The 19,738-nt window shown below is 40.4% G+C and overlaps 1 protein-coding gene across 2 annotated transcripts in view; it reads right to left on the bottom strand.

Annotated features, from left to right (window-relative positions):
- Positions 1–19,310, bottom strand: part of RASGRP3 (RAS guanyl releasing protein 3) — a 101,096-nt gene extending 81,786 nt beyond the window's left edge. The window contains exons 1-2 of one of the 2 annotated variants that reach the window (XM_080919235.1): positions 19,069–19,310; positions 5,691–5,744 (exon numbers count right to left, since the gene is read on the bottom strand). The gene's annotated coding sequence lies outside the window, so the exon portion shown is untranslated. The remainder of the gene's footprint in view (positions 1–5,690; positions 5,745–19,068) is intronic. The other variant, XM_080919236.1, reaches the window with a different exon arrangement.
- Positions 19,311–19,738: the final 428 nt, after the last annotated feature.

Genomic DNA, 19,738 nt, shown 5'->3' with positions numbered 1-19,738 from the left:
CTATAGTTTTGTTAGATCCTCAAAGCGAGGACCACCATGCTCCGTCCGAGAAAAGGCAACACCCCAAATCACACACAAGAAGCGGTCTTGATGCAAACTGCAAGAGGATTTTTATTCCAAGTGCACTGGGGCCCACATGCGGACCTCTAGTGCAGGATCAGCACAGCTTTTATAGGGTTCACAAAGCCCGAGAATCACAAACCAATCATTTTAAATTATCTAAGCCTGCACTTTCTAGGCTAATCATTGTAAACCATCTAAGCCTGCGCTCCATGGACCACTCAGTTCTCTATAGTCTCTGAGGTCTGTATTTGCACAGTCTCCTGGGTGGGGGTGACAATGGCAGTCAGGAGAAGTCACTAGGGCGCAGGGGGAGAGGGTTAAGGCTCCTTTAGAGTGAGGTAGCTTGGGAGTTCTTGGAGGAGTTATGCTCTATTTCTATCCTTTCAGTTTAAATGTGTGCAATTTATTTTATGTCCATTGTACCTTGACTGTTTTGTTTGTTTGTCTTAAGTGAAATTTAAATGTTCAGCACTTCTTGGAGAACTAACACAATTAAGCATTGAAAACACGGTGGAGCCATGGGTATGTCTTGACCTCCCCAAGTCTCTATCCCTTGTTGAACCCTTAGGCTACATTTCTAAAGCTCCCCCACCACACACACACCCAAGGTCTCTTCCATTATTAGGTCACTTCCTTATGGCTGACTGAAACTTTAAGGTCCAGCTATCAAAACACCAATGTCCAGCAGTCAAAATTCATTATTTGGCTACACTGGCTAATATGTCCATTCAGGACTTCTCAAAACATCCCAGCACAGGCTTCCCATTTTTTGTCCTTAAAAAGCACTCCTGCTTCTGTCCTATCCAGAGTCCTACCCCCTTTTCCCTCCAAGGTAATACATTTCCTTTGGGCTAAGAATTTGGTGTCTGGATGTGTTCTGTGCTGACTCTACGAATCCCTTACAAGGATAACATTGAAGAAAAGAACAAGCCCAGAATTAAAAGGCCTCTAATGTCTTACTTCTTCAGAAGAAGGCTTAGGTTATTTTATTGTTGTTTTATAAGTGGTTTTTTATTGTTGTTGATTTGATTTCATTGTTGTTTTATAGACAAGGTCAGACTGACTTTGAACAAATTCACTACATAGCTAAAACTAGCTTCAAACTTTTTACCTTACCACCCCAGCCTCTCAAATGCTAAGGTAACACATGTGTGTCACATACCTGCCAATATCGACATTAGACTTTGTTAGATCAAATGTGTGTTCCAATTATAAAACAAAGGGGACATATTGTGTAACGTTCAAGGCACAAATGAGGAGAAAATAAAATATAGTGAACTGTAAGAATTCAAAAGAAGGCTGAGAGAAAAGGAAAAAATGAGACACTAAAAACTAAACTTACATAATATTTTAATGATCATAGTATAGATTGTCTCAATTCACCTTCAGAGTCTAAACCTTGTCATTAAAGAGGAAACAAGAAGGTAGGCCGGAGGTCAGCTCTATTTCCATGAGGAGCAAAGTTGTCTCTGTGTATGTAGCAGGACCAACTCAACCTCTTTAAACTGCTTATTCTAAAACCTTGACACTAACTAAAAGCACGCTCTTTATGCCAAAAATAAATAAAAAAAACAAACAAATAAAAAACAAGAGAACACTGATGCAGTAGAAAGATCGAGGGATGGGGAAACAGGGGGGACAGAGAATGAATCTATTTATGCCCTAAGTTCACCACAAAGAAAATGAAACTTAGAGTTGGCTATCAGTTGTCTAACTAGTAGAAAGAAAATCCCCCATTCCTACATGCAGAGTGGACATCCTCTAGCTCCTGGTAGCCTTAGTTCCTCCTTAGGATTTCAGAAGGTTAACACTTTGCCTGCATAATGCAGCCAGAACTCCTTGAAGAAATCTAAATTTAGCCAGAGCAGATGGTACAGTTCATTTGTTAGTTCAGAGTGTGTAAAACTAGATATATGGTTCTAATCAGTATTATCAGGGAAACAGACGGACATTTTTTTCTCAGAAGTTAATCCTTTAGTCTGATTCCAAAAGGAGGCCACATGATTCCTCTGGGCTGTCTATGCTTGGCAGTACTTTCTCAGCCTCCATTTAGTTTACACATGTCGGTGATGGAGTTAGGGTAATTGTGGGTGAGGCACTAGGAAACTAGGACCATGATAGCAATCTGCATTATTCGAAGACAGCATCTTCCAATGTCCTTCCCCATTCCCAATTTTCAAGGAATTTGTAATGTTGTCTTGATCATTCAGTAGCTAAAATAGAAAATGGAGCAGGAACAAGGAACCCAAAGACCTGACTGTCTATGACATCTAAGCCTTTGTCCTTTTGAGGGACAGTAAGTAACTCTACTCCATTGCTCTTGTGAATCCCTCTTAATAGTAAATCAACAAAATGAGTGGTAATATGTGTCTCATAGATTTGTCTCAAAAGGACATGTCATGTCACAGAAAAGGTATTTTGAAGAACTATTCTGAAATTTCTAGGAGACACAATCTCAAAGCAAACGTCCAGTAACTCTGGCTCTTGTAATCTTTCTGCCTTCTTCTGCAATGAACCCTGGGCCTTAGGTGCAGGGTTTTGTTTTAAATGTATTGGTTAGGAAATGCACCACAATTCTGCATTTTGATTCTTTATGGTTTTCTGTAATGGACTCCAACTGTTGCAAAGAGAAGTTCCCTTCATGGAAAATAACACTTATCTGGGGGCATAAGGACGAATATTTAGAATGTGATTAGAGATTGTGTTGCTTTAGTAAAGTGGCTGTTGTTGACTCTCCTCTAAGATTCATGTCCTTGCTAGGTAAATGGCTATTTTTAATACCAGGCTTGATTTCCTTCTTGTGGAGTGAGTCAAGTCCGGATAAGAATGACACCAGTAGACTTGCTAATATGGATAGATTGAAGGGGAAGTGCATGAGTCCTCATCCTCCACAAAGAACTACTGACAACTAAGGACTGCTCAGGATGGGAGGAAAGAGCATATCAGTTGCTTTTCTGACACTAAATGGTGAGCTCTGTAAAGATAGTCAGACGAGTTACATTATACAGTAGGTTGTATTTATATATTTAGGATTATGTATATATATGTGTATGTTTCTGCGATGTCTATTTTTGGTTATCAATTTGATTACATCTGGAATTAACTAAAATCAAAAAATGGAGAACATATCTGTAAGGGTTTCTGCTTAGTTTGAAGTAGTCCACATCTTGAGATGGGAAGACACACCTTTAATTGGGGCCACACCTTCTGCTGGAAACCTATAGAAGGACATGGAAAAAGAAAGCTTTTTGCTCTTTCTGTGTTATCTCTCACCTTGCTAGCTACCAAGTCTCTTTCTGCACTGGCATTAGAGCCTACTTCTTCTGGATTCCAGTATTTACTTAAGAACAATTGCGAAATCCAGCCTCTTAGCATGAGCAACTTCTGGACTCTTACAGAAAATTCACAGGCACCGCTAAACTCACTGAACCATAGCCTGTAAGTCATTCTAATAAGTCATGTATATATGGGAAGGAATAGAGTATTCGTGTGTGTGTGTGTGTGTGTGTGTGTGTGTGTGTGTAAAAAGAGAGGAGGGAAGGAAGATTTATTCTATAAGTTCTGTTACTCTAAAGTTCCGTGACTATTTTCTATATAATTATATATAAGTGTATAGTATACTTACATAGTATAAATATCTATAGTATATGGTATAAGATATATAGTATGCCATATACTATAGATATTTATGCTATATAAGTATATATAAATGTGTGTGTGTGTGTGTGTGTGTGTGTGTGTGTGTGTGTGTGTGTGTTTGAAACCAAAATAAGGTAAAAGAGGCCATATATTTAAAATAGCAAGGGGGAAGTTCATGGGAAGGTTGGAGGAAGGAAAGGAAAAAGGCAAATGATAAAGTTGCATTTTTACTTACTTATTTTGGTTTTTCAAGGCAAGATATACCTGTGTAACCATGGCTGTCCCAGAACTAGCTTAATAGCCCAGGTTGGCCTGGAACTCAGAAATCCACCTGCCTCTACCTTCCAAGTGCTTGGATTAAAGGGTGCACCACTAGGCCCAGTGATAAAATTTTAATCTCAAAAACATTAAAATTAAAAATAACCCTGCTGTGCTTCCCAATCTTAAGGTATTTCTTACTCCCATGAGGAACTTTGAAGGCTCCTGGATGCTACTGTCCACCTGGCATCATCTACAAAGAGGCTGAAAGTTCTAGTTGTCACCGTGACACAGTGTGCCCAGTTTGCCATTCCCTCCAATCACCATTTTCAACAACACTCTCAACCTACACAATCTATTTTTACCCACAGACAGGCATGTGACCCAAGCAAAGCCAGCCACGGGCACCCTCTTGCTTTGGTCACTCGTGAGCACTCCAAAAGCAAGCACTGGAATCAGGTGAATTAGTCCTTCACCCAATGACCAAACACCTTCCTTGTGGTGTTCAGATGTGAAATCAAGCAATTCCTTTTCTCTAGCCAAGGTCTAAGATAAACCTACAACCAATTAACAATTACTCTTTCTGCTGGTCTATAGCATTCTGAGTGATGAAGCAGGGAAAGGAGCTAGATCTCAACCTGCAGTCAGTCTCCTAGTTTAAAATATGCTTGTTGAATCTCAGAGAGGAACGTCCTGTATTCAAAATACCCTGTATGAAACCTCTTGAGAGAATAAACCTAGTCTCTGCTGTTGCAGAAGAAAGATGATCTCTATTTATATGCAAAACCCTTTGATCTCTTTTGAATAAGATATTATAGCAAGGTAAATGTAGGTGAGAGGAGAAAGGGTGAGGGTTATAGCAGAAGCTTGAAGATTTTGTAATAAGCTCATAATCTCAACTCATTTGATGTCTTTGGCCCATGGATATTCTATTTCTTCCCTAGGTGCTCCATCTTGGCTCATTCTTTCCAGCCTTGTGCTCTGTATTTAAAACTATCCCTCTTCCTTTCCAAGTTCCACTTTGCTGGGCTACAGATTTGTCACAAGCCTAAGAAAGTATAGATCATTCTACTTTTATATCACAATGTCAGAGGGTGGCTTTCTATGCTCTGGAACACAAATTTAGTTAATTAACTAATTAATTTTTGTTGACTTATACATTAGTGACTATAAAAATCATAAATCCTTATAAAAATTAAGACAATGAACCAGAAGACAAATAAGATTCTGTAATCACAACTTTTCGAAGTTTGTGCTGGTTCATGTGTATAGTAGCCTACAGATGGCCCGCAGCCATCGTCATGGACTTGTGTATAGCACTTGCTTACACTGAATCTAGGTGTATTCTCTGGCTGACAGGATATATGAAAAGTGACAGTTGAACTTCCAAGGTAAGAACATAATAAACATGGCATCATTCTGAAGGAATTCTGATGCCATGCTAGAAAGATATTTTTTCCTCCAGAAAACTTCTTCCCTGTTTGCTTCCTCTGAGCATTCTGGGAATCCTTTAGTGCATGATTGACTTGACAGAGACTTTCTAAGATCTAGACAGAAAAATAAACATTTATATCCCTGAAGGTCAGTGAACCTCAAGTTGTTAACATATGAAAATATTGTCATACTGCCACAGTGCAATCATTTCTCAAAACTCAAAGACAAAGGTAACGTGGAAAAGCAGCAAGAGAAGCAACTCATCAGTAAAAAGAAAACTTTCAGCAGATACTCACCAGGTTTCTCAGAAGAAACCTTGGACAGAGGAAATGGAATGATGTACAGAGAAGCTAAAAGAAAAAAGAAAAAAAAAAAAACTCCGTCAACCAAAGATACTGAACCAGAGAAACCTGGCAAGACCATCTTTCAGCAATGAAGAAGGTAAAGAAGACCTCCCCAAACACACAGAAGGTGTGGGAGTTCATCACCAACTGGACATGCCTTAGGAGAGGTCTTCAAGTTGAAAAGTTTTTGTCTAGCTACATGAAAGTATAAAACTCATCTCTAGGGACTGAAGTAGTAGGTCAGAGGGTAAGAGCACTGACTGTTCTTCTAGAGGACCAGGGTTTGGTTCCCAGCCCCCACATGGCAGCTCACAACTGCTATTCCAGGCCCAGTGAAGCTGATGTCCTCTTCTGGCATCTGAGGGTATTTTGCACAGACATACACATGTAGGCAAAATGTCCATACACACAAGATAACAAAATTTAAACTCATTTCTGTTAAAAAGTATCTGGTCAAGTTTAGAGTGCAGATACTCTCTAGCCTTACAGTGAGCTTATATCCCTTTAAAAAAAAGCTCATCAGATGTCAAAAATATTGAAAGTGACAAAAGCATTTATTTCACCCAACCTTCCAAGCATTGTAACATGGCAACACAGTAGGGTGTAGAGGGCCAGTTGTTTGTTTTATGGTAATGTGCTTGGTTCTATAATCATGTTCTATAATTATGTACTTATGGCTCCTACCCAGTATCATTGCAGAGTAAATGCTGCATACCACTGGCTGCAGAATTATCGAAAAAGGACATTTGAAATATGGTTCCAACAGAATGGACTTACTTTTGCCCATCACAAGACTAAAAAGACAAATTGTGAGCCCGTAGTAAGTATAGGTCCATCTGTATTCTAATACCATAGTGGTGATCACCTGGCAACTTTTAACTATTTTGTGAAAATGGAATGCAAAATATATTAACATTAGCTGTAGATACATTAATTTGTCAATAGATATACAATATAGAATGATGTAAATTGTGACATCAGTAACAAAAAACGTTATTGTGCTCAGCTTAAAATAGATGGCTAAAAATATCAGATGTTTTATGTGAGCCTTGGGTGGTACCTACAAAGCAAAGCAGGTAAAACAAACAAGAGATAAAAGGTTAGGAATCAAAAAATACTCCCACATCAACCACAGCAGCAATCAAAGCACAGAGGAGTCAGCCTCCGAAGAAGAATAAACAAAGGAACTCTAAAACAGTAGAGCACAGGCTAGAGAAATGTCTCTGTTGGAATGTGCTCACTTTACAAGTATGACCTCAGCACTCATGTAAAATATCAGGTGTGCTGTGCCCCCCACTGTGGATCCCAGGGATTTGCTTGTCAGACAATCTAGCCAGTTAGCAAGCTCCAGATTCAATGAGAGATGCTCTTTCAAAAAAAAAAAAAAAAAGTTAAAGAGTGATAAACATTCAACATAACTGTGGCCCCCACATATGCACATATGCACATATGGACAAACACATCCATGCACACAGTTAGACACATGCATATACTGCACATACAGGAAAGAATAGAAAACAACTAAAAGTTACAATACCAACTCCTTCCCTAACCATGGTTACTTGCTAAGTAAATGGGTTAAGTCAAAAAACACAATGTGGCTACATGAATAAAAACCAAAGATCCAACTATGTATCATTTAAAAGGGGCCTGTGTTAGCTTTACACATCCTCTGAAAGTAAAGGAATGCAGAGGTCAGGTCCATGTACATGCTAAGTGAAGAGAGCCGAGGTAGCTACATTAATATCAAATAAAGAAGATGCCAAGTCAAAAACTATAAATAAATTTTTAAAAAAAGACAAAAGAATTGCATTATGTGATAAAGCAATAGTTTATCCAAAGGCTCTAAGAATGATAAATTCTTGTGATTATTATTGACACAAGTATTTGAAAAGAACTGAAGGTAGAAATAGATAATATAATCACAGGGAATTTAGAATTCTTCATTCAATAATGGAAATAAAACCAAAATAGAAATGGTAGAGTTGAACAACACACTATAGTTTGAGTAGATTTAGCAGAGAGGATTTCATCCAACAGCATGGAATATGCATCCTTTTAAGTAAAGGGCATGCTAAACAGTCTCCAGGATAGGCCAGATGGTAGGCCATGAAACAAGCCTTAACAAAAAAAAATTCGAACCTTGTCAAGTAGCTTTTCCAACCATAACAGCATCAAACAAATAAACAAACAAATCTATAATGGGCAAGGGCTGAGCATCATGAGGTACACCTGTAATCCCAGTACTTAGGAAGGAGAGGCAGAAGGATTGAAAGTCTAAAGCCAGCTTGGGCTACACACTGAAACTGGAGGCCAGCCTGGGGTACACAGGAGGACTCTCACTATACATAAATATATTTTAAAAAGTTAAATTAACCAAATTTGGTGGTTCCCACCTTTAATCCCAACACTCAGGAGACAGACATAGGTAGATATCTTTGAATTCAAGCCTAACTTGGTCTATATAGGAAGTTCCAGGGTAGCCAGGGATACATATTTTGAGGCACAGTGTCAAAAACAAACAAAAGCCAATCTTACAAGAGATGCATCAATTTCTATGCAGTATAAACTGGGGAGATGCTATGTATGCATGAGAGTTCAGTAACTGGTGGAAAGGAACAAGAATGGGAGTGACCGTGCTGGGAAAAGAAATGAGACACAGCTCACAGGAAGGGTGACCAGCTGGCTTCATGGCCAGTGTAGGGCATGATGGTGGAAAATATGGCCCCAGCTTAATGGATTGATATCAGCATCTCAAGGATCAAAACACACAGACAGAGGATGGGATTCTTGCCTTAGAAGCACTGTTTGAGATGATGAGGGACATCAAGGAGAGTGATGTTTCAGATAAGTAGACAACGGGACACAGAATATAAGCTTAAATTCTCTCAAAGCTATTGAAGAAAGTACAGTGTCACTTGGATGTTGGTGTCAAGAACAAGTGTATATGAGCAGAAAATGGAATTAGAGAGAAGAGGGAAGCAATGGCTTTTATAGGGAGCTAGTGAAGTTCTTTGAAAGGTTAGAAAGGTTAAGGAGATGGCTCAGTGGGTTCTGAACTCATACTTTTAAAAAGCCAGATGTGGCAGTGCATATCTGTAACCGGGCACTCCTATGGCAAGATGAGCAGCATAAACAGGGAAATCAACTAAAAACTCTCTTACACAGCACAGGGGCAAAATAAGATGGAAGGAAAGAACCCACTCCTCAGAAGGGTTCTCTGGCCTCCACACTCACACAAGCATGAGTACACACACACACACTCACACACACACTCACATACACACACATTCACACATGCACTCACTTACACACACAGTCACACACACACTCACACACTCACTCACACACATACACACACTCACATACACACACTCATACACACACATTCACACACACACTCACATACACACACTCATACACACACTCACATACACTCACATACACACACACTCACACACTCACAAACACATACACACACACTCATACATACACTCACATACACACACATACACACACATTCACACACACATACACACACATACACACACAATCACATACACTCACATACACACATACACACACACTCACACACACACTCACACATATACTCACAGACACACTCACACACACTCACATACACACACATTCACACACACTCACACACACACACACACACACACACACACACACACACATACACACACACACACATCAGTGATAGCAGTTGGGGGGACACCAGGACTCCAGTGTCTGATACTGGGAAAGAATTGGATGTCAGAAGGTAAAAGGATCAGAGAGGGTAAAAGCTGAAAAATCATTACTGACAGAGTCTGTTTCCAACTGGGTTCCAGTGAACTGCAGGACAGAGGTCAGATTTGACAACTTCAAAGTGTGGTGGAGAAAAGAGGAAATCATGGGAGGGAATGGATGGGGAGTTCCATTAGGGAGATCATTTTCAAGAAGAAATGTAGATTTTTGAATAAAAATGTCCTAAATAAAAGTTAAAGAAAGCAAAAAAGGAGATGATAAAAAAAGGGTTGATTAATAACAGAAGTGCATTGAGGTGGCTTCAGCAGGAAAACACAGATGCCGCACTCCAAAGTACATTTATGGCACAGTCACCACTGTTTGTCTTTGTTGGTAGGGTACAACCAAAGGGCCCTTTTTAGTTCCCACCCACGGAGAATCAAGTAGAGCAAGGTGTTTTTGATTCTACTTGTGGGTCCCTGGACTCACTGTTTTATAAAACCAAACACTGACACAACCCACCCAGATTTTTTACATCTACCTCACTTTCTAGATGGTAGCATGTTGTCTAAGCTCTGCCTCCACAGTTACCTGGCAACAGCCAGGTGTGCCTGACTCACTGTTAAAGGGGCTGCTTGACCCCACCCTTCTCTCTTGCTCTGTTCTCTCATCCCTTCCCCCCTCACCATTCTCCTCCCCTTCTTCTCAGCACCTGCTCATGACCTGCCTCTACCCTCTACTTCTCTACTTCTCTTCTCTCTCTTTCTTTCTCTCTCTTCCTTTCTCTGTCTCTACTACCCTCTCAACTCCCCTCCCCATGCTCTAAATAAACTATTCTGTTGTGTGTCATGTGGCCGGTCCCTCAAAAGCATAACATAAACAAAAACAAAACCTAAAACAATGTTCATACCTTCAGGATCCAGCTTACTGCTATTACTAGGGCATGAAAATTGGGTTGTGAAGGCTGAGTGCATACCATTCCCTTACCCTTCCCGGACCCCAGAGTCTTTCCTCCAAGCCCAGTTATTCCCTCCATGAGTCCTGAACAATTTTATGTAGTTTAATTGTCAATATGCATCACCATTTCATTTTTAAATTGCCTCTGCAATTTGCTGTTTTCTATCCTTCAGTAAAACCTCATCTATCTGTAAATCAAAGGATCCTAATATGGCTTCACATTAAGTGCACAGCCAGAAGTATTTCCTTAAAGAAAGAGAAAACCAGTGCTTGCAAGGAAAGTAAGACATAAAAGACTAAAAAACTTTGTCCCCAAGTCACTTAGATAAGTGACTCATTTAAGAATTCTATTTCCACATTCTTTGTTAAAGGATTTGCTTTTCTGCCAACATGAATAGATAAATAAATAGAATTTACCTCACAGACTTGTCCTGAAGCTCAGGACAGCATCTGCTTTCTGAAATCTTTACTACTACCTGTTTCTTTGCATACAAGGTGAAAATAAGTTGACATATTATGCTACTTCATTTATTAACATATTATTCACGTGTTAATCATATAATACATTTATTAACATAAATCAATAAAGCTTGTGTATATAACACATTGTATCAGTGATACAATAAGTACCATAGTAGCCCTTATGTTCTTTTGTAAATAAAATGAATAATTTAAGGAATATAACATATTTACATCAAGCAATAACTTGTCAAGCAGAAACTTGGTCCATTCCCCACTCATTGTAAATGCACTGAAACAATTTCATCGAAGACATATGGCATTTTAGGTACAGATGTCTGATCACTATTTATAGCTTTGTTTCTGTGGGAAAAATGGAAAGTGAATTCAGAGGGCCAAGAAAATCCCTCAGCTTTTGGAGCTCTCCCAATGCATGAACCATGAAGCAGACCACCATTACTTGCATTTTAGATGTCTCTAGCTTTTATTCTGAGTCTGGAATTTGTCTGACTTCTCTAAATGTACCTTCCTCATCAAGCCCTTGTGTAACTAGAAATGAACCCCAAATAGCACCTCTGCAGTTGGCGGTGGATCTTTGACAGGGCTCCAGGGACCTGGATTTTCAGGTCTTTGCCTTTGGCAGAGCCATTGGAACCTGCAGGGTCCTCTGGTTTTATATCCTTGTCCACAGGTTTATTTTTGCATCTCCTTTTTTAGCTCATAGAGCTATCTTTATCACCCGGCTGACTAGCATGGGAGTCCCCAGGGCAGAGAGCTACACAAGACTATTGAAGCATGTTTCCTACCCTTAATGTGAGACATCATCAAGTAGTCACAATGCTAGAACTCTCTCTCTCTCTCTCTCTCTCTCTCTCTCTCTCTCTGTGTGTGTGTGTGTGTGTGTGTGTGTGTGTGCGCGCGCACACGTGTTCGCGTGCATGTGCTAAAGATGTCTTCCTTTTTGTATAGAATTAGAAACACAAATATCACAAATGCTTTCTATAACTTAAGTTTCAGTCTATGTAGAAGAATCTATTCTAGGCCTTGATCCACATGAGACATGGTGATAAGATAAAGTCTTTTACAATTATGCAATCCAGACTTGTTTTGAATCTGCACTGTTTTCATGTGTGTGTGCAGGGATGCTAGCCCTGCATGGAGGCCAGGAACCAACCATAGGTGTCTATTGAGCTCCAACCTATTTGTGTGAGACAGACTCATACTGAACATGGAGCTTTCCATTTAGGGCAGACTGGCAGACCCGTGAGGCCCCGGCATCTGTCTGTCTCCCAAGTTCTGGTGACAGAGGCAGGCCACCACTTCCATCTTTTATGTGGGAGTTAAAGATGCAAACTCAGGTCCTCAGATCTGCTCAGAAAGCAATGCACCCAGTATGTCCTCTCACTAGCCCCATTCACTTGCATTTCCAATTGAGAAATCAACAGTTACTCAGACTCAGTGAGCTTTGAGTTGTTCTGATAACTGGATGGCAACAGCCACCAATTCTTTGCCTGCTTTCAACTATTACATTTTAGTTGAATCATCGAAGGGTTGACAGCTCTCTGGACAGGATGGAGGAGACTGTGGGTCCTGAACACTGCATCACTACCCACATGTTACATGCACAGCAGCCACTAGACACCCAAAGTTACTGAGCACTTGAAATCAAGCCAGTCTGAATGCAGAAGTGCAGTAAGAAAAACCGGAAACCTTGAAGATGGTAGAAAAATGGGATGATGTAAAATACCTCAATAACAGTTTTTATATCTATCATACATTGAATTAACAATGACCTATATCTAGGCTGTTAAATTAAGTAAAAGTTATTTAATCTATTTGATTTTATCATTTGCTTTAATACAGTCACTTGGCTGTAAAATGAATCCTGTACCTACTTGTGGCTCACATTATATTCCTGTTGGATGACACTGGTCTTAAGGCCTCCCTAATAAAAAGCAGGAATCGGAGCAACTGCAGAACCTTACTCCAAACTGAATTAATGGGAAACAAATAAAACTGAAACAAAGATTATAACAGCCTAAGCTTGCTCAGCTCCCTCATGCACAGAATTTTAATACTCCCCAACACAGCAATTATAGACACTAGACATCAAAAGATGAATTCTGCCTTTCCTAGATGATAACACACTCTTTCTTTTCCTCTAATGAGTCACTAATTTTTGCCCACCACCCCCACACCCGCCCCCAAGTGCTGTCTACAGCCACTAGACAAAGAAAGAGATCATCTTGCAGAAATAGAAACATGACTGTGAGTCTTTCAAGTTCAAGTTAAGTGGAACATAAAAATTTTTAACAGTTCATGTCTGGACTGCAGGCAGCTAGTCCAATGAGGGAAAATTCCAGTGATATTGCTGAGCGGCGTTTCTGGATTTGTATGCAGGGAGGGGCCCACTTTGGCCCCAAATAGCAATCAGCATAAATAATCCAACACCAATCCCCAAGATGGGCTACCATATTACAGAGTCCAACACACGCTGGTCTGTGGGTGCTGCCAGCAAAGAATCGTGTAAAACACAACAGCGAAGTCAGCAGAAGACTGAGAACAGAACAATGACATCGCTGTGGGGCTCTGAAGGGAGGAATAAAGCGAGCCGGGTCCACTGAAATTCCCAGCCGGATGTGCTGACATCTTGTCTGCATGTAATTGTTTTCTGCCATTCACTTCCTCCAATTGTCAATTATTACTAAAACAATTACGGAGAAAAAAGTGTGGTGTGGTGTGTGTGTGTGTGTGTGTGTGTGTGTGTGTGGTCTGTTTCCTGTTGCCAAATGAATACACTGAAGTCATAGAGTTGGTCAGTGTATCGCAAGCTTTTCCATTACCATAAATTAAGTTGTCACAAACAGGATACTGGTCTTCACTAGACAAGGAGGCCATAAATGGCGCTGAATTAACACAAACATATTGTCTACTCTGACAGTAGGACACAGGACCTGGCTCTCTACCTTATAGATAGTAGTGGGGTTTGAAACTGACTATAAAGTAGTGTGTGTTTGTTTATTCTGAGACAGAGTAGAAAACAAAAGTCTCTGCGACTTCACTGACAAGAGATCTCTGCTATTAACATGTTGGCTTATGAATTCTCAGTGAATTCTCTTAGTTCCTTCTTATATGCATATGAATATATAAATTCATATGTACATGTGACTATATACATGAAATATGTGTATATTTCATTTATTAAAAGTGTGCATGAAAAGTTTGACCATATTACAAATAATCTAGCCTTTTCTTTCTCATGTAACACTAAGTATTACTATTTTCCAATCCATTTAAATATGCTAATGGAAACTAGAGCTCTGAAAAATTCCAAAGTGTAGAGCAGTATCAAACAGCTCTCTAATTTTCGTGTTTTCTGCTTGGTAATAAAGTGTGTCTGTTGCAAATAATGATTCTTTTTACAGGGACTGGAGACCACTCACCGGTTAAGGGCACTTGCCACTCTCACAGAGAGGGGAATGGGATTCCGTTCCCAGCATTCACAGAGCAGCTTATCACCATCCCCCCAACTTCAATTCCAGAGGACCCACCATGCTCCTTTGGCCTGAGAGTGCTCTTACAGGTGCTTCACAGTATATACATACAGGCAAAATGCAAACATAAAGTCAAAATAACTACTTTGTAAAAAGAAAATTTCTGCATGTAATTTTGTCTGAATCTGATTAGTTCCATGGAAGTATTTCTAAGTCAGACTTTTCATTTTTTACTTTAAAAGATATATTGTGATGTTTAAGAAGTTGGGTTGATAAAGTCTCACATGTGCACTTTAAATGTTTAATCATTTTCAATAACCAAGCATCATAAAATAATATATTTTTCATCTTTTTTTGGTGTTAGTCCTGCAATGTAGGGCCTGTGCACACCAGACAAGTGTTCTAACACTGAAAGGTATGTATAATTTCATAAAGTGCTTTCTGCAGGCATACTAATACAAACAGCCCCTAAATCAACACGGCATCACAGCCTAGTGGGTAGCCATCCTGTGAACGTGGGCCACCCTCTGAAGATTCCTGAGGTCTGCTCCAAGCTAGCCTCTGATGTTTCTTGTCTGGTCTGAGGGGTTTTTGCAGATAACCCCACTTAGAGGGTATCCAGGAACAGAGACAGGAGGTGAACACCCTTGTTTTGTTCTTCAGCACAGCCTTTGTTTCAGAAATTCAAGAAGAAATTTTTTAAAAATGAGATAGTAAAAGAAAAGTAACACAGGTAATAAATATATTATAAAACTAGAGATAATACACATTCCTATAATTGCAGTACTCAGGAAGCTAAGACAGAATTGCCAATTTGGGCTATAAAGTGAGACCCTGTCTTTAAAAAACAAAAACAAAAAAAGATGATAAGCATATTAAGTGAAACCAAAGGTGAAGAATTATATTATGTCTACTCAAATTGAAAACAAGAAAGGACCAGGATGTAGGTTACAGTGTGAACGAAGGCTTTGTTGCATTTGTCACTGAGTGGCTGCAGTCCTGAGCTGTGGGTAGCTGGGAACACCCTCTGCATGTCACTCTTCCACCCTTCCCAGGTGACTTCTCAGAACTCTTTGTGAGCGCCTAATAAGGCAACCGACACACAGCAACCCTCAGTAGATGCAGGCTACTGTTCCCACCCTAACTTGCTTCCGCCAGTTCACGTTTCCAGTGCTTAGCTGCTCTTCTGCCTGACTATTCCACCACCACTCAACCGCAAGACATCTCTGATCAAATCCAGGAGCCACTCCCTGACTCAGAGCTACTTTTAATGGCCTTTCATTGGACCATAAGTCACATGACTCACAGTCTGTCTGTCCTCTGCTCCCATAGCCATGCCTAATTAGTATTCAAAGTGAGTCAGTTTGTCCACAATGGATTCTTCCTTTGCTTCAGAACCCAGGCCTCGGGATCCATGCTCGCTATCCTAGCAAGTCCTCTGTCAAATCGTTTCCATGTCACTTCCCTGTCCAACCTTCCTCAGCACCCCATGACATCTTTGAGGTGTCACATCCCTCCGTCTAGCATCAGTCACATGGTGGTGTGGCCTCACCTCCTTTCAGACATGTCTTACCAGCCCCACATTCTCCTTTCTCTGCTCTTCTCAAGACGGGTGACTCAGGTCCCTGATTGGATTGCCAGAATGAAACGTTAAAAGGAGAGGACACGTAATTAAATGTGACTTCAGGTGAAAGGTAAGGGTTCTATAGATATGACTGAGACAATCATCTGGTTTTTGTTGTTGATGTTGCTTTGATTCTGTTTGTAGAAGTGCACATTTCAGTGAGCATCCCTCATTTCATTGAATTACCCCATTCCCTAAGCGCCTAAACCTCCATCTCTGTCCCGCTCATAGCCCCTTGCCTGCAGTGGCTCTTCTCACCTCTTCTGCACTTTTCTTATCTTTTGCTCTCCAGGGACCAACTCAACCTTACATCTCCCTCAAGCCTCCCTGATAGAGGTCTCTCTTGTCTAGGCCTTGTTGTCTGTCCTATTTGATTCCCTCTCTCTAACTTAGTGTTGAGTGTGCCAAAATCTGACAAGCATTTACACCAAGAAGAACTTGATGTGTTTTGGTGAGATGGTGCTGCTTGCTAGCTTGGATTGCACAATTTGAGGAAGGAGAATGGGAATCTGCCAAGACCCATAATCTGAAACTTAGGGCTCCTGTAGAAATGCAAAACCCAATGCACAGCATACCCTGCTCTCTGCCCAAGTTTAGGCCAGATGGGAGATGGGTGTAGCTTCCTGACCTTGGCCTGACTCACCCCACACCCTTTTTTACACATCCCACGAGTTGAAAATTATACTTGCTGACATCTGCACAACTGTGGTTTCACATGATCTTTTGACCCTGCTTTCATTCCTAGGGGGGCCCAGGAAGGTTGTTCTATATAACCTGTAAATGCATAGTAACTGTGGGAGGTAGTCTAGAGATGACTCACCTCTAGTTAGCTAATAGGAAAGTGAAAAAATATTGACAATCATTTTTCTAAATTGCCTAACTTGAAAGTCTCGAGAGCCTGAAAGTCACTCAAGTAACCTATGGCACTATTAAGCAGTTAATAACGGGCATCTCATGAATACATTTATTAAGCCAGCCCCCAGAAATCAGACCAAGCAGTAAGACTTTGACAAATGAAAAACATGCATTACTAAAATAAACCCTCAAACTCATCATTTTCTTTCTTTCCTTTTTTAAAAAAGATGTATTCATTTATTTTTGTAAGTACACTCTAGCTGTCATCAGACACACCAGAAGATGGCATCAGATCTCATTATAGATGGTTGTGAGCTACCATTTGGTTGCCAGGACTTGAACTTTGGAAGAACAGTCAGTGCTCTTAACCACTGAGCCATCTCTCCAGCTCCCAAACTCATCACTTTTATCTACTGCTTATAGTTCCTATTAACTGATTTATATTAAAACATAATGCTTAGAAGGTGAGCATATGAATGTCCTCATTGTAAAAGTGTCTTTTTCTTTTTCACACATGTGTGGTGTAATTGTGTGTATAGGTACACACACACACACACACACACACACGAGAGAGAGAGAGAGAGAGAGAGAGAGAGAGAGAGAGAGAGAGAGTGAGTGAGGGAGAGAGAGAGGAGGGAGAGAGAGAGGGAGAGGGGGGGGAGGAGAGATTGACAAGGGAGTCTTCCTCTAATGTTTTCACTGAGCAGAGATTTGCCAACCTGACTGGCTATCCCACCAAGCATTTGTGTGAGCACTGAGGATTGAAACTTCAGTCTTCCTTTGCATAGGAAGGAAGCACTTTAATCAAAGCATCTGCTTGGCTGGCAAAAGTTGTTTAGCAATTTGGGGAGGGACAAGTTCAGCGACAGGAGAATCAGGGGTATTGAGAACGAGATCACCATCCTAGAGTCACATGTGTGATAGTTCAATAGGACAAGATGGATTCAGAACTGACGTTGGAAGTATCATGGTCCCTGAAAAATCAATGTAGAACAGTTTGCTTAGATTTCTCATACATATCTGGAGTCATTGTGTCTCTCTTTGTCTTTTCAAAGTGTTTTCAAAACAGTACAACCAAAAATTTCACACTTTTTCTGTTTTTTTTTAATCTCTGTGAATTATTTCTATAGGGTGACTTAAAAACTTCTAGTTAGAAAAGCAAAACAAAATACCACCACCACCACCATCACACACCACAACAACAAAATACTTAAATTCTTTCAGCAGAGAAAATGGCCAAAGAGAGCCTCCTTGACTTGGAAAAAAGCCCTGAGTTCCTCACTAGCTCTGGCCAGCTCATGGTGGTTCTGCTTTTAACTTTGCTATCTTCTTGCTGCAGATTCTAAACACACCAATCTCAAGCAAGGAGAGGTAGAAAGAACAGCAATCTGTTTTCTTCTCAACAACTGGCAGAGTCTACTTCTTGATCAGTCACCATGCTGACATCAAATGTGCGTCATTACTAAACAAAGGTGGATGTTATCTGCCCTGCAGGCACACAGACTCATCATTTAAACAAAGGCATTTACTTAGTGGCAAGGAATGTCCTTTAGAAAGTCCGCAGAAGCCTTCCAAATTTTTGTGAGCATCATCAACTCTTTTGGAGTTTATTTAATTTCCCTTCCACTTTTCCATTCCTAAACACAAGGCCATTTTTCAAGACCCTCAAAATATATGCATCAGGAAAGTTTGGGGAAAAAATGCAAATATGAATACTTGTTATGAATAGTTTCTATCACTGGAAAAGTTCAGGGCTGGGTGATTGCTTTTATATTTTGGAAAGTTCATCATTGTTTAAGAATGACTGATTAAAAAAACTTGGTACCAGACTAATTTTCATCTTCACAACTGTACACAAAGCTTAAATTTCAGCAAAAATAACTTCAGTAATGTATTTTTTTATGTTTGAAGACATGGTTATTAATAACTAGACATTTTTCAAATATGACTGTCAATTATGGATGATGCTGAGATTTGAGGAAGTTACCACAAGAAAACAACTACCTCAAAATACACATTTTCTACTAGAAGCTCAGGATGCCATCGCTGCAGCTGATGGCTGTCTACCCTTCAGAGACACAAGCAAAGCATGCGTTACAGTTATAGTAGGACCTACCTTCAGATCACAAATAGGCAAAGCCAAGGAAACTGGTTAAGACACACCAAGAGGCAAGTTAAAAAATACACGTACCTAATCCGCAGTCACGTAGTCAACAGAAGTTCACAACAGGGGTGAATCTTCCTTCTTTCACCAGGTCCTTGAAAGTCTCAGTGTGCCTGCACCCCTAGAGATGCTGTGCTCTCCCAGAAAGAGCTGCCATCCCTCCACTGCTCAAGGACAGTTCAAAAGTGAAGAGTAAGCATTTCTTAAAAAGAAGAACGAAACAAACAAAGGAAAAGAAAGATTCGCAAGCCAATGTATGCCCAGCAACCACTACCTTGAAGGCTTTGAGCTCAATGAAGTAGAGGTTGTTTGGCTAATGGCAGGCCCACTTCCTCCCATTCTTTCCCTACTTAGTTTTCCGGCCTCCAGCCAAGCACTGTTTTTTTTTTCCCCTTTCCTGTGCTATAAATAAGCTGCTGGTGTGAGTGCTGAGGAAAGAAGAGACAGGAAATGTATTTGATTTCAAAAGGCAGTCAGAGGGGTGTGTGGTGTGTGGTGTGGTGGTGGTGGTGGTGGTGGTGGTGGTGGTGGTGGTGGTGTGTGTGTGTGTGTGTGTGTGTGTGTGTGTGTAGAGCACACCCATGAGTTCTAATGCCATTGGATATTAGAGATGCTAGTTCCAATGGCACTAGAGTTATTGGCTGTTGTGAGTTGTCTGACATAGGTTCTGGGAGCTAAATTCAGGTCCCCACAACAG

The sequence above is a fragment of the Micromys minutus genome (genome assembly GCF_963924665.1).
Source record: "Micromys minutus genome assembly, chromosome: 1".
Lineage (NCBI taxonomy): Eukaryota > Metazoa > Chordata > Mammalia > Rodentia > Muridae > Micromys > Micromys minutus.
This window is presented reverse-complemented; position numbering and strand designations above follow the sequence as displayed.